Source organism: Phacochoerus africanus, chromosome 9, assembly GCF_016906955.1.
Source record: "Phacochoerus africanus isolate WHEZ1 chromosome 9, ROS_Pafr_v1, whole genome shotgun sequence".
In the NCBI taxonomy this organism is placed as follows: Eukaryota; Metazoa; Chordata; class Mammalia; order Artiodactyla; family Suidae; genus Phacochoerus; species Phacochoerus africanus.
In genome coordinates this window covers 121,136,566-121,150,897 of record NC_062552.1, presented here as the reverse complement: position 1 = coordinate 121,150,897, position 14,332 = coordinate 121,136,566, and positions in this window count along the sequence as shown.

The following is a 14,332-nucleotide window of genomic DNA, read 5'->3' as shown; positions in this document are numbered from 1 at the left end:
TCGGTGACATTTATTTGAGAGTTGGGATCTCCTATTGATGCTGGAAGGGGTTAAGACTTTTAGGACTGCTGGATGGGAAGAAGGTATTTTGCACATAAGAAGGACGTGGATTTGGGGAGAGGAAGGCAGAGGGCAAAGGGTTATGGGCCGAACTGTGTCCCCCTGCAATTCATATGTTCAAGCCCTAACCCCCAGTATCTCAGAACGTGATTGTATTTAGAGATGGAGCCTTTCAAGTGGTAATTAAGTTAAAAAGAGGTCATCAGGGTGGCCCCTCATCCAGTAGAACTGTGTCCTTATAAGGCACAGAGATTAGGAGACAGACGGGTTCAGAGGGGAAATTATGGGAAGATAACTGAAGTTGGTCACCTATGAGCCTCAGAATGAAAGCAATGCTGCCACAATCCTAAACTTCCAGCCTCCAGAACGGTAAAGAAATGAACTTCCATTGTTTAAGCCACACCTCCACCCCTGGCAGTCTGTGGTACTTAGTTATGGCAGTTTAGCAAGCTAAAATGGATTTTAGAAAGATTCTGTAGGAGTTCCCTGGTGGCTCAGCAGGTTTCAGATTGGGCATTGTCACTGCAGCGGCTCAGCTTGCCGCTGTGTCAAGGGTTCAATTCCTAGTCTGGAAATTTCTGTGTGTCATGGTTATAGCCAAAAAAAAAAAAGAAAAGAAAAGAAAAAAAAATTTTTGCAGATACTTCTGTGGGGCCCAGAGGTGGAGAACCTCTGCTTCTTACCATGTAATGTGACCACCCTGGGAGGCAGAGGAGAGCAGAGATGGGTTCCTGCCCATCTCGTGCTAGGTCTGAGCTCTGCTGCTAAGCCACAGGGTGACCCTGGGTGGCCCGGGTGGCCCCCTGAGTCTTGGCTTCCTCACTTGAAAATGAAAGTGTTGGATGAGGTCACCCACCACTACCAGACCTTCCCACAGTGGCTTTCTGTGAGACGGATCAAGTCAAGTCCTACACCGTTTATTGTTGGGCTTTATTGTTGGATGCTTTCTTGCCCTTGCCCCCAGCAATGGGCTTGCATGAGAAAGAAGACAACAGATTAGCAAGAAAAGTGTGGTTTCCGTGGGTCCGGGATCTGGAATGGGGGGGAAGAAGGAAGGCGAAGTTTCCACAGAAGTTTCCATTGTAGCTCAGCAGGTTAGGAACCTGACTGGTATCCATGAAGATATGAGTTCGCTCCCCGGCCTCACTCAGTGGGTTAAGGATCTGGCATTGCTGCAAGCGGAAACATGTGTTACAGATGCCGCTCGGACCCCGTGTTGCTGTGGCTGTGGCATAGGCTGGCAGCTACAGCTCTGATTCAACCCATAGTCTGGGTGCTTTCATATGCCGAGGGTGCGGCCATACAAAGAAAAATGTAAAAAGATTTAACCAGCCATCACAAACTGACATCTGAAGTTGTCATGGGGACAGCCAAGGAAGTATTTAACAAATCTGGAAATTTTCATCCATGTACCCAATTCTAACTTTAAAAAGAGGTCAAAGACCCAGCCACCCTGACCCACATTCTATCGGGTCCCATTCTGAGGTTCCCTTTAGTGGGGAACATGCTTTCTTTGCACCTCTGCTTCGGGCCCACTCAGAGAACATGGAGGCGGAGCCAGGGCACAAGCACCTTACACGGTGGAGTGAATGAAGCTCTGGGGGATCCTTGAAGTGATATTTGACACACACACCAAAAAACCCCTTAGCGTTTGCAGTTTGTTGCAGGAAGGGAGAAGCAGAGAGTGAAGAAACCAGTCTAGGGGAAGGGACGTCCCAGGACAGGAGGGATGCTCCGATACCGGGATGACTGACACCTCTGTTTTGAATCCTTAAATTTGCATCTTTCCTTCCGTCTCCACCACCAAGCCCTGAGAGGCAGGTGAAGTCATTTCTAGGGTGATTAATTTTCTTGCAAGGGATGTAGGCCTATTCCCGAAGGCCTCCCATAATTCAAAACTAGCTCAATTCGAGATTAATTCTCTGGAGGAGGAGATGTAAAGCGGGGTTTGCATTCTCTCGAAAGCCGTGCCTAAGCGAAGACCATTAACGCATTATACAGCACAGTTTCAGACTGGCACGATGCAGAGCCACACACAGGAAAAGTCCCCCCCACTGCCCTGTTCATATTCTGGGGTCGGGGAGCAGATGAGCAAGGGCAGAGATAAGCTCTGTATTGGTCAGTGGTCCCGGAGCCAATAGGCTCAAAGCCAGACCAGCTCTGAGGGCAGCTTTCCCTGCCTCGGACCCTGGCTAGATCTTTTCCAAGGCCAGCCTGAGATGCCCACCTTCCCTCCGACAAGTAAGTGCTTTCTGGACCTGTGATGAGTGAGGACAACGTAATGGCCAAAATATGATCTTTGACTTCAGACAGACATGGGTTCAAGTTCTCTATAGAGTCTTGGGCAAATATGCAATAATCCTGAGAGCTCTCAGTCTCCTTGGCAGTGCAATAGCAATGATAATAATACCTAATTCAGGGGTTCCTGTTGTGGCTCGGCGGGTTAAGAACCCGACATAGCATCCATGAGGATTCGGGTTTGATCCCAGGCCTCACTTAGTGGTTAAGGATCCATCGTTGCCACAAGCTATGAAACAGGTTGCAGACATGTGGCTCAGATCCAGCATTGCTGTGGCTGTGGCACAGGCCAGCATCTGCAGCTCCGATTCAACCCCTAGCCTGGGAACTTCCATATGGCAGAGGTGTGGCCCTAGAAGAGAAAAGAAAAAAAAAGAAAAAGAAACCTGATCCAGGGGGATGTCTTGGGACTAAACAAGATAATGCCTATCAAGCACATCCTTTTGAGCCTGGTACATATAAGTGCCTAATAAATACTAGCTTGTATCATTATAATTTTAGATATCTCATGACCTCTTATCAGCCTGTATTACCATCCCTACTTTATCAGCAAAGAACTGAGATGTCAAAGAGATAGAAAGTTAGTGGGTTTTTACACCTAGTAAGACAACAGGAAGAAGATGGGACCCAAGTCTTCCTGGCTACACTCACACCTTCCACTCCAAATCCCTCCCGTTGGAGAACACCAGGAGCAGACGGGCCACCCCAACGATTTGAAACCACGGAGCAGATTGGACCTCTTCAGCCACCAACTACACTTTCTCCCGGAGCTGGTACCTGTGTGATGGGTTAACACAGATGCGCTTCGCGGATGCTGCCTGCACTTCAGCAATGCTGGGACATTATGTGCTGTAAAAACAGCACATCATTGCTTACCAGGGGCTTATAAAAATAATCATGATCCAGCCTGGCCTCTGTCACTAATAATTTATCACACTGCTCCTCTTTTTTGTTGTTGCAGTTTATGTGAGTCAAACGACGTATCTGTAAATTGGGAAGCACGTTAGACTTCAAGGCGAGAAGTGACTTACATAGGTGTGAATAAGACAGTTTCAAATTTTGCAAATCCCAGACGGACGCAGGTGATACTTTAGTGATGGGAGGGGACAGTCCTTGGACTAAAAAGGTAAGAGGCCCTCCCCTGGGAGAGACCCAAGGTTAAGGTCTCAGCCGTCACTCCCGCGGAGTCACGTGCCTCCGCTGTCCTCAGATTCCATCGCCACACCCCTCAAGGTGCATCTTCTGCCCCTCACTGCCACCAGACTCACACCAAAGGCATTTTACTATATTATAATTATTGTTAATCTCTTGGACAGTATCCTAAGTTTCTTCAGACTAGGGACTGCCATGGAATCTTAATCGCATGTTCATTCAGCTATTCAACAAAGGTGTAATTTGATGTCTAATATACATATACTGGATGTTTTGAGGCATCCGGTGATAACAGATGGGTGTATTTTACCCTCCAGGACACGGGGGATGCGTGTTTGAGTTTAGAGGGGAGTCATCTCCTACCGGGATGCCTTTTACGCAAATCTGACTGTGACCCCAATATTTTGCTGGACTTGAATCCCAATTGTGTTCTGGGCTCTCCCTGGAACTTTTGGAGCTGAAGAAGTCAGAGGTGGGACCCTCTGATTTCAGACTCACTGAACTGGTCCACCACCTGGGGGCCTTCAATTAAACGTGCCACATCCTAAGATCTGGTGTCCAGCCTGTGGATCGTTCAATAGTTGTTCACCCCACACCTTCTGTCCATCGCTCGTCCCTCCCACCTCCTGTGTGGGAGGCCCGGTGGCCTTTCAATAAGGCCTCAGTGGATAAATGCACTTCACTCATCACTCATTCAAAATCTTTAGAGGACCTTAATCGCCTAACATTTTGAAATGCCTCTGAATGGCCAGACACTGTTCAAGACTGATCCGCTTAATTCTCATAACAACCCAAGGTGGAACACTCTTATTCTTGCCCTGTTGCAGGTGGAGAAGCTGAAGACAGACAGATTTTTAATCTGCTACACAAGAATTAACCACAAAGGGAAGGAAGATTGTCCATTCTTTCCTTCAAGAAGTATCTAGTGAGGGCCAGCCAGTTCCTGGATAAATCTTGTCCACAGGAATACAGAGGACCCCAGACACAGGGAAGCATGTACAAGGACACAGAAACGACAGTCACAGGCCCCGCCTTCAAAGATGTCTCAGTCTGAGATGGAAAGAGAGGTGAGACAACGCTGTGTGTGACAGGTCCTGGGGGAAAAAGTGGAATGGCAGAGGTCCCGTGGTGGCTCAGCAATAGCAAACCCGACTAGCATCCATGAGGACGCAGGTTGGATCCTTGGCCTCGATCAGTGGCAGAAGGATCTGGCATTGCTGAGAGCTGTGGTATAGGCTGCAGATGAGGCCTGGATCCTGCATTGCTATGGCTGTGGTGCAGGCTGGCAGCTGCAGTTCTAATTTGACCCCTAGTTTGGAAACTTCCATGTGTCATGGGTGTGGCCCTAAAAAGACCAAAAAAAAAAAAAGGAAAGGAAAAAAGTGGCATGGTGACTCAAGACAGGAAACTCCCTAAAAAAGCAAAAAACAAGAAAAGAAAAGGAAAAAGTGACATGGTGACTCACACCTTTTATGAGATTTCATAGAAAAGAAACATTTGAGGCCACTCTCAAAAACATGGTTATCAAAACTGGAAAGTGGGGCAAAGGGATGGGAACACTGGCCAGTCAGAGGTTACAAGTCATGCAAATGAGACACGCTTACCCCTCTCCAGCGTGTCCTCCATAATTCTGACCATGTAGGAGTTCCCGCTGCGGTGTGGGGAAAATAAGGATCCAGAGGTGCTCATACAAGTTGCAGCTGCGGCTCAGATTCCATCCCTGGCCCAGGAACATCCATATGCCATGGGTGCAGCCAAAAAAGAAAGAAAAATCTGATCACGTAGTTCCCCTGCTGAAATGCCCCCTTGTTTCCTAGCATCGGCAGAGGGAAAACCAAATTTCTCACCCTGACCTTCAAAGCCCGGCGAGATCTGATGCCCACCCTCCCCAGTGAATCTCGCACCACTCTCCAAACTGCTATCTCAGCCCCCGCCTCCCTGACCCTGTTTCAGTCCCTAAAGCCATTCTCCCCTCCCCCAAATGCAATAGTATCCCCCCAAAGCAGTTATAACATGCTCCTGGATCGGCATGTTGGCAGGATGGCTCCATTGCAAATGGGGTCTGGGGTTGGCAGAGTGATCTTATTCAATGTTTCTCATCTTCCTGGACCAATAAGCCACCGAGGCTATGTTCCTCTTGTGTTGATGAAAGAGGCATGAGAGGCTAATTTTCTCTGAGAAAGCACATTTCAGGGCTTTGCTCATGGCACGTCCAATCCACTGGGCAGAGCAAGCCACATGGCCAAGCCCCACAACCAAGGGTCTGGAAAGTGAACTGCCCTCCATGGGAGCCGCGTGGAGCAGATATTCACTGATGACCAATCCAAACGGTAACAGGGTTCCCACCACCCCATCCCAGCACCACCAAGCATGCTGTCCCCTGTCCTCTCTGCCTAGAGGTTTCATTCCTTCTCTGCCCCCTCTCCCTCTCACCCACATAGTCAGGTCTTCCCAGATCTCACAACCAGCATGGGTTCTGCTATTCTAATAATACTATTCTCAGAACTCCATTCACCTTTCCTTTACTGCATCCTCGGGGATGTGATTAGTCCATCACAGTCTGTCCTCCCGTGAGGAAAGAGGCCACATCCGTTTTTGCTCAGCATGGTAGCTCCAGAGCCAGTGCCCACAAGCATTCATTGGATGAACGAGCTTAACAAAGAGCCACAGAGCACGTCCCCAGTCAGATTTGCATTGTTCAGAAAGGGCTCTGACAGCGCATGGAGCATGAGGCAGAGGATACAGGATGAGAAGAGGGCGGGTAGAGGCTGCTGCAGTGGTCCTGCATCAGATGTACTGGAGGTCCTTTCACTCCATTCCTTCATTTATTCCTACACCTTGCGTTCGTCCCACTTGGAAATAAGTCCTACCTACTTGTATTTGTCCTTGTATTTGTTCCTACACCTTGTATTTGTCAGATGCTGGGGATCTGTCTCTTAGCCCTTAATCCCAACGGGAGAAGACTCCACACCAGCAGAAGTCATCAGAGGCTGTGTGTGTTGTTTGAAGCTGCAGAGCTTGGGGATCCTTTGCTATGTCCACACCTGGATTCCTACCCCACTGTCAGATAATCAATGTGCGTTGTGGTAGCTTGCAAAGCTTGGGGATAACTTGTTACATAGCAACTTCTAACTAATACATGCTTCTAAATCCAGAGTCCATGCCCTCAGCCACCACAGTGTGTTGTTTCAGAGAGTCTTCCACACTCTTACCACCACCAGAGCACCTACCCGTGGTGGGGACTCAAATGTGCATGAGTTTGGGGTGAGAAAAAAATATTCGCATGTCCCTCTCAAGCCAGCTCCTGTATGTGAAATCGTATAGTTTACTACCTGCCAAGGTTTTACATGAATTATCAGCATTTAAAACAGCTGTTATAGGAAATTGAATGCAGCCTCAGCTTGAAATTTCCCTGAGGTGCCCAGTTGATTGGAAAAAACATAGTGAAGACATATGCTTCAAGAAGACATTTCTCAACACTTGTTCATTTATTCTTTCTGTACTGTCTTTCTTTTTGGATTTCTCTCTCTCTCTATTTTTTTTTTTTTTTGCCACACCTGCAGAATATGGAAATCCTAGGGTCAGTGACTGAATCCGAGCCACACCTACAACCTCTGCAAGAGCTGTGACAATGCCAGATCCTTAACCGGCTGCACCACAGCAGGAACTCCCACTTTTTTTTTCAAATTGAAGTATAGTTGATTTACAATGTTTAGCAAAGTGTATAGCAAAATGATTCACACACACACATATTCTTTTGCAGATTATTGTCTGTTCTAGGTTATTACAAGATATTGAAAACAGTTCACTTGGGTTGCCTCCGTGTCTTGACTATTGTAAATAGTGCAGCTATGAACACTGGGGTGCCTGTATCTTTTCAAACTAGATTTTTCTTCTTTCCTGGATATATGCTCGGGAGTGGGATTGCTGAATCTTACGGTAATTCTGTTTTAAGAATTTTCCAGAGTGGCGGCATCAGTTTACATTCCCAACGGGGTCGGAGGTTTCCTTTTCTCTGCACCCTCCCCACCATTGTTAATTGTAGACTTTTTGATTGATGGCCATTCTGACCAGTGTGAGGTGATACCTTACTGCAGTTTTGATTTGCATTTCTCTAATAATTAGCATCTTTTCATGTGACTGTTGGCCATCTGTATGTCTCCCCTGATGAAATGTCTATTTCACTCTTCTGCCCACTTTTTTGATTTTTTTTAAGATTCTTGAGCACTATTACATGCCAAACACAAAGAGAGACTACTTGCAATTTTTTTCAAATCTTTCAAATTTTTTAATCTATCGGGTGGAATAAGCACCCAACAGAAAAAGACAGAGTTGAAGTGGATAATTCTCAGGACCTACAAAAGTGTCCTGCAGAAATGACCTCGCTGCTGGTCCTCATGGAGGAGAAGCCTTAGCAGTGGCCAAAGTAAGGAGAAGGAGAATTTTCTTTCCAGTGAATTCACTTACCCATTAATTCGACAAATATCTACTGAGCACTCTCCACCCCTATCATGGCGATCATGAAGGATACAGAACAAAAGACCCGGTCACATCAAGAAATATAAATGCACTCCCAAGGCAACGGAAATAAAAACAAAAATAAACTTTCAAGCTTTGGCACAGCAAAGGAAACTGTAAAAAAAAAAAAAAAAAGACAACCTATGGAATGGGAGAAAATAGTTTCAAATGATGCAACTGACAAAGGCTTAATCTCTAAAATATATAAACAACTTACACCTTTCGACAGAAAAAAAAAAATCGAAAAATGGGCAGAAAACCTGAATAGACATATCTCTAAAGAAGATATAGAGATGGCCAAGAGTTCCCGTCGTGGCTCAGTGCTTAATGAATCTGACTAATATCCATGAGGATTTGGGTTCAATCCCTGGCCTTGCTCAGTGGATTAAGGATCCAGCATTGCCATGACCTGTGGTGTAGGTCACAGATGGGCTCGGATCTAGCATTGCTGTGGCTGTGGCATAGGCCGGCAGCTACAGCTCCAATTTGACCCCTAGCCTGGGAACCTCCATATGCCATGGGTGTGGCCCTAAAAAAAAAGACAGAAAAAAAAAGAAGATAGACAGATGGCCAGCAGGCACATGAAATAATGCTCAACATCACTAATTATTAGAGAAATACAAATCGAAATTACATTGAGGTACCACCTTACACCTGTCAGAATGGCCATCATTAACAAGTCAACAAATAACAAACGCTGGAGAGGGTGTGGAGAAAAGGGTACCCTCCTACACTGTTGGTGGGAATGCAAATTGGCACAACCACTATGGAAAACAGTATGGAGGTACCTCAGAAAACTAAATATAGCAACTACCATATGATCCAGCAATCCCAGTCCTGGGCATATATCTGGACAAAACTTTCATTGAAAAAGATACATTTACCCTATGTTCATTGCAGCACTGTTTACAATAGCCAAGGTATGGAAACAACCTAAATGTCCATCCACAGATGAATGGATTAAGAAGATGCGCTATATATATATACACAATGGAATACTACTTGGCCATAAAAAAAAAAAAACCAAAATAATGCATTTTGCAGCAACATGGGTGGGACAAGAGACTCTCATACTAAGTGAAGTAAGTCAGAAAGAAAAAGACAAATACCATATGATATCACTTATATCTAGAATCTAATATATGGCATAAATGAACCTATCTACAGAAAAGAAACAAACTCATGGACTTGGAGAATAGACTTGTGGTTGCCAAGGGGAAGGGAGTGGAATGGACTGGGAGTTTGGGGTAATAGATGCAAACTATTCTATTTGGAGTGGATAAGCAATGAGATCCTGCTGTATAGCATAGGGAACTATATCTAGTCACTTGTGATGGAACATGATGGAGATAATGTGAAAAAAAGAATATATATATGTATGACTGGGTCACTTTGCTGTACACAGAGGAGAGAGAACATTGTAAATCAACTATAATAGAAAAACTAAAAATCTTAAAAAAATTTAAGAAAAGAAAGAACTACGAGTGCGATGTTCAAAGAATACTTAATTGAGTATGAGGAAGTGATCAGAAAAGTAACAGGAGATTAGGGAAATCTCCCCTAATATCACTGGGGTAGATTCTCAGAGGAAGCCTTGCTGAAGAGCCAGGACTAGATTTGACCCTGGCAGAGGGTGATCATGTCCGTACCATCTGACCCAGGACATTTTTGATCACAAAAGGTAGAAACATGGGTAATTAATCCTGGACCACATCATGGGCTGTACCACCGGTACCTGTTCCAGGCAATCCAGGACAATGGTCCCTTAGCTGTAAACCCTGACCCTGACCCCGACCCTGACCCTAACCCTAACCACCGGTACCTGTTCCAGGCAATCCAGGACAATGGTCCCTTAGCTGTAAACCCTGACCCTGACCCCGACCCTGACCCTAACCCTAACCACCGGTACCTGTTCCAGGCAATCCAGGACAATGGTCCCTTAGCTGTAAACCCTGACCCTGACCCTGACCCTGACCCTAACCCTAACCACCTGTACCTGTTCCAGGCAATCCAGGACAATGGTCCCTTAGCTGTAAACCCTGACCCTGACCCTGACCCTGACCCTAACCCTAACCACCGGTACCTGTTCCAGGCAATCCAGGACAATGGTCCCTTAGCTGTAAACCCTGACCCTGACCCTGACCCTGACCCTGACCCTAACCCTAACCACCGGTACCTGTTCCAGGCAATCCAGGACAATGGTCCCTTAGCTTTAAACCCTGACCCTGACCCTGACCCTGACCCTGACCCTAACCCTGACCCAACGAGGGTTAGATAGGGCCTTATAAACAGAGTCAGTGACATGTGTGACCGCTCTGAAGCAGAAATTATTGCAGAAACAACACAACTATTTAAGTATAATGACAATAGGGCTTCTTATGGTACATGCTCAATGAATATTTGTCAAAGGACGAGTAAGAGGGAGGTTGGTTCACTGTGATAAGACTAACCCTTGGAAAACTAATTCCACCAAAATCACTGGAGTTAGTGAAGTCTCTTACAATGTTTGACCTTGATTTTGTGTCTTGGTTGACCTTTGGTATGAGCACAAATATGGCAAAGATTTTTGAAGATGGGGTAGGCTAGGTCTTGGAGGCTGGTCTTCAACCTCAGTCCTACCATTTTGGTTCTGAACTTCAATTTCCTTAATTGTAAAAGAGTGATGAGAATTCTAACCTCAAAAGGTCATTATACAGCATAAATGAGATAGTTTGTTTTTTTGGGGAGGGTTTGCTTTTTAGGGCCACACCTGCTGCATATGAAGGTTCCCAGGCAAGGGATAGAATCAGAGCTGTAGCTGCCGGCCAACACCACAGCAACGTGGGATCCAAGCCACATCTGCCACCTACACCACACCTCACAGCTCACAGCAACCCCGGATCCTGGACCCACTGAGCGAGGCCAAGGATCAAACTCACATCTTCATGGATACTAGTCAGGTTCATTACCACTGAGCCACAGAGGGAACTCCAATTTCTTTTAATACATGCACAGTTCCTGGCACACAGACACACTTGACACATCTTTGCTCTTTTTTATCTCTACAAAAATCTAAAAGCATGGCATATGCTGAAAATACCTTCATATAGCCTTAATTCCTGCCTAAATTAACACCTGCCTCCTGATAAACACAAGGGACTTTTACAAAGAAAATTCAAAATGACCACAGGCACTCAGACCAAGAGGGGGGGAACGTCAGCTTATTATTAATCTTGGAAACACGGCCAAGCTTCTGAAACGAAGAATTGACAACAATGTGTCTATTCTCACCAATGAATAAAGAGCCAGCTAGATTTTTTTTAAAAGAAATTTGGATAATGTGACCATTTAAAGAACCATGTCGAACAGATTTTAATGGCATTTTAAGCCTCAGAAAATAAGGCTCCTTAATGTAAATGCTGACAGACCCTTAACTATAGCAAGACATGCATATCGTCACAGTAATAGCTTTAAGAGGAAGAGTAAAACTCCTATTTACATTTTGAGTACAAGCCTATTCCCTAAACACATTCACATCGGAGCCAGATAAAAGACCAAGAGGCGGCCTGGGACTGACTGACAGGTGTCAAAGTGGCAGCAGGATGAACTGGGATCAATCTCTAAAACCACTATTAGCGATCGTTCCCCATTTAAAAATCAAATGTTGTGGCTGAATTATCCTTCCTGACTGGTAAGCCCATCTTCTACTTTCTACTTGCAGACATGGCTCTGGAACCAGGATGCTAAATCCTGGCCAGTGGTTCCCTAGCAGGGACCCACAGTGATCACTGTCCCTTCATTGGCTCTCCCCAAAGTCTAGTTTAATGCAAAGGAGATGCGAATAAAGATTACATGGAAGACAAAATGGAAAGAAGGCCGGAAGACAGAGAGACGGGGAGGGAGGAGGAGGAGAGGAAGGGAGGAGGGAAGAAGCAGGTGCAGGATTTCAAAGACACCCCCCAAAATGACCCAGTGTACAGACCTACAGGTTCCCTGGGCCGCTCACCTGTTACAGGTAAACATGGCCCAGTAACCAACACCATCAGACATCAAATCTTATCAAACGTTTAGGTCTAAATAGTCCTTGATTGTTCTTTCTTTGTTAAGCTTTTCTGTTTCTCCACGTCTGAATATGATGCAGGATGTCACTGGTGGGAAAGGGCTTCATCTTTTCTAGGAAGGTCATGGCCTTCTCCAACCCCCTGCATCCCAGCCTCCTGTCCTAACCTCTCCCATCATCTCTTGCCAGGCTTGCGGGAAAGACTCCCTACTGGCCTCTAGTCTCTCTCTTAGATTCACTTGTCAAATCAATCCCCAGGGTCCTCTCTCCAAAACAGACTTGATACTGACACCTCCTGCAAAAACCCTGCTTTCTGCTTCTTTGGTATTAGCTCCAAAATCTACAGGGAGATCAAGCCTCTAGACTCTGCTTTCTGAGGGTAACACACCGCTGAGCAGGCTCTTTCAGATCCAGCTGGGGAAACAGAGGCCCAGGGAAGCAGAGTGATGAGCACAAAGTCATCAGACAGAAAGGCCTTTGCTCAGCAGGCACCGGGGCTCCAGGCTCCCACCCCGGACTGAGGCTCTTTCCTCCAGACCGCGCTCTCTCAGGCACCACCGTGGCCGGGTCCCCAGCCACCTCTTGGCATGGCCGTGCCAAGCCCGAGTTCTGCCTCTGTCTTAAGAAGTGTCGATATGAATCCCAAATGTGCCAGCCGTATTACCATCATCAACAGACTTCTTAATGGAGCTGCCAACACTGTCAATGGCATCTTTCTAATGACACTTCCTAAAGAAAAAGAAGTCTCCAACTCGCTCTGGCATTGCCATTTGGTTCCTTGCTTCATGGCAGGCTCGAAATGTTCTCTGAATAAAGATCATGATGACAACAAAGATAACAATACTCCTACTAATAACAGCAGCTAATATTTATGAAATTCTGATCCCATGTCAGATCCTGTTCTAAGCACACTAAGCACAGAAGGTGGAATGAGAGGGCCAAATACATATGGATTTAAGAACCTCCCAGCCAGGCACCCTTAATAACCAAGCCTTCCTCCATTGGATATTAGGCTCTCATTTGGCTATGCCATTCCTGGCACTGTACACATCCTTTCTCTGATCCCTGGTACCAACCAACCAGGGCGTGGGCATTCTTATCCCCAGTTCTGGAGGAGGAAATAATAAGGCACAGGGAGGTCAAGGCACGCGGCCAAGGTCACCTAGCTAGTGGGCGACTAGCAGCGTCAGCATCAGAACCCATGTCCTTTGACAGTCAAAGCTTTCGTGCTGCCCCACCCCCATCCCCAGCTACTCCACAAGTTTCTAGCAATGAACCTATCAACAGAACAGAAACAGACTCACAGACATGGAGAACAGATGTGTGGTTGCCAAGGGTGGGGAGGGGGAGGGAATGGGACTAAGAGGGTGGGGTTTGTAGATGCAAACTATGGCATTTAGCATGGATAAGCAATGGGGTCCTGCTGTCCAGCACAAGGGAACTGTATGCAACCAGTTGTGACAGAACATGACGGAAGATAATATGAGAAAAAGAATGTATACATATGTGTATGACTGGGTCATTTTGGTGTGCAGCAGAAATTGACAAAACATTGTAAATCAACCATAACTTAAAACTTTTTTCTTTTTTTTTAATTTCCCCAATACCTTATTACTGTTTTTTCTACTGTATAGCATGGTGACCAAGTTACACGTGCATGTATACATTCTGTTTCTCACATTATCCTGCTCCATCATAAGTGAATAGACAGAGTTCCCAGGGCTACACAGTAGGCTCTCATGGCTAATCCATTCCAAAGACAATAGCCTGCATCTATTAACCCCAAGTTCCCCATCCATCCCACTCCCTCCCTTTCCCCCTTGGCAACCACAAGTCTATTCTCCAAGTCCATGATTTTCTTTTCTATGGAAAGGTTCATTTGTGCCGTATATTAGATTCCAGATATAACTGATATCATATGGTATTTGTCTTTTTCTTCCTATGGAACTTTCGATGGAACCAGAGGCTTTCATACTGAGTGAAGTAAGTTAGAGAAACACAAAAAAATGGGTTTTTTTTAAGTTTCTAACACGGGATGGGTGGGCCAAGAGTGTCTCAAGGGGTGGGGCGGCCAAGAAGCAGAGCAGACATCTCACTCCTGACTCCCAAACGAACCACGCTATAGTCACATTTGGAATCTGATATACATTTCATGGGAAAAAAATATATCATGCCACTAATGGCCTTTTCTAGCCTTCTGCTCTTTTTAATACTTTAAGACCAAACAGACTTTTACGGACTAATTATCTTTTTTTTTGGTTTTTT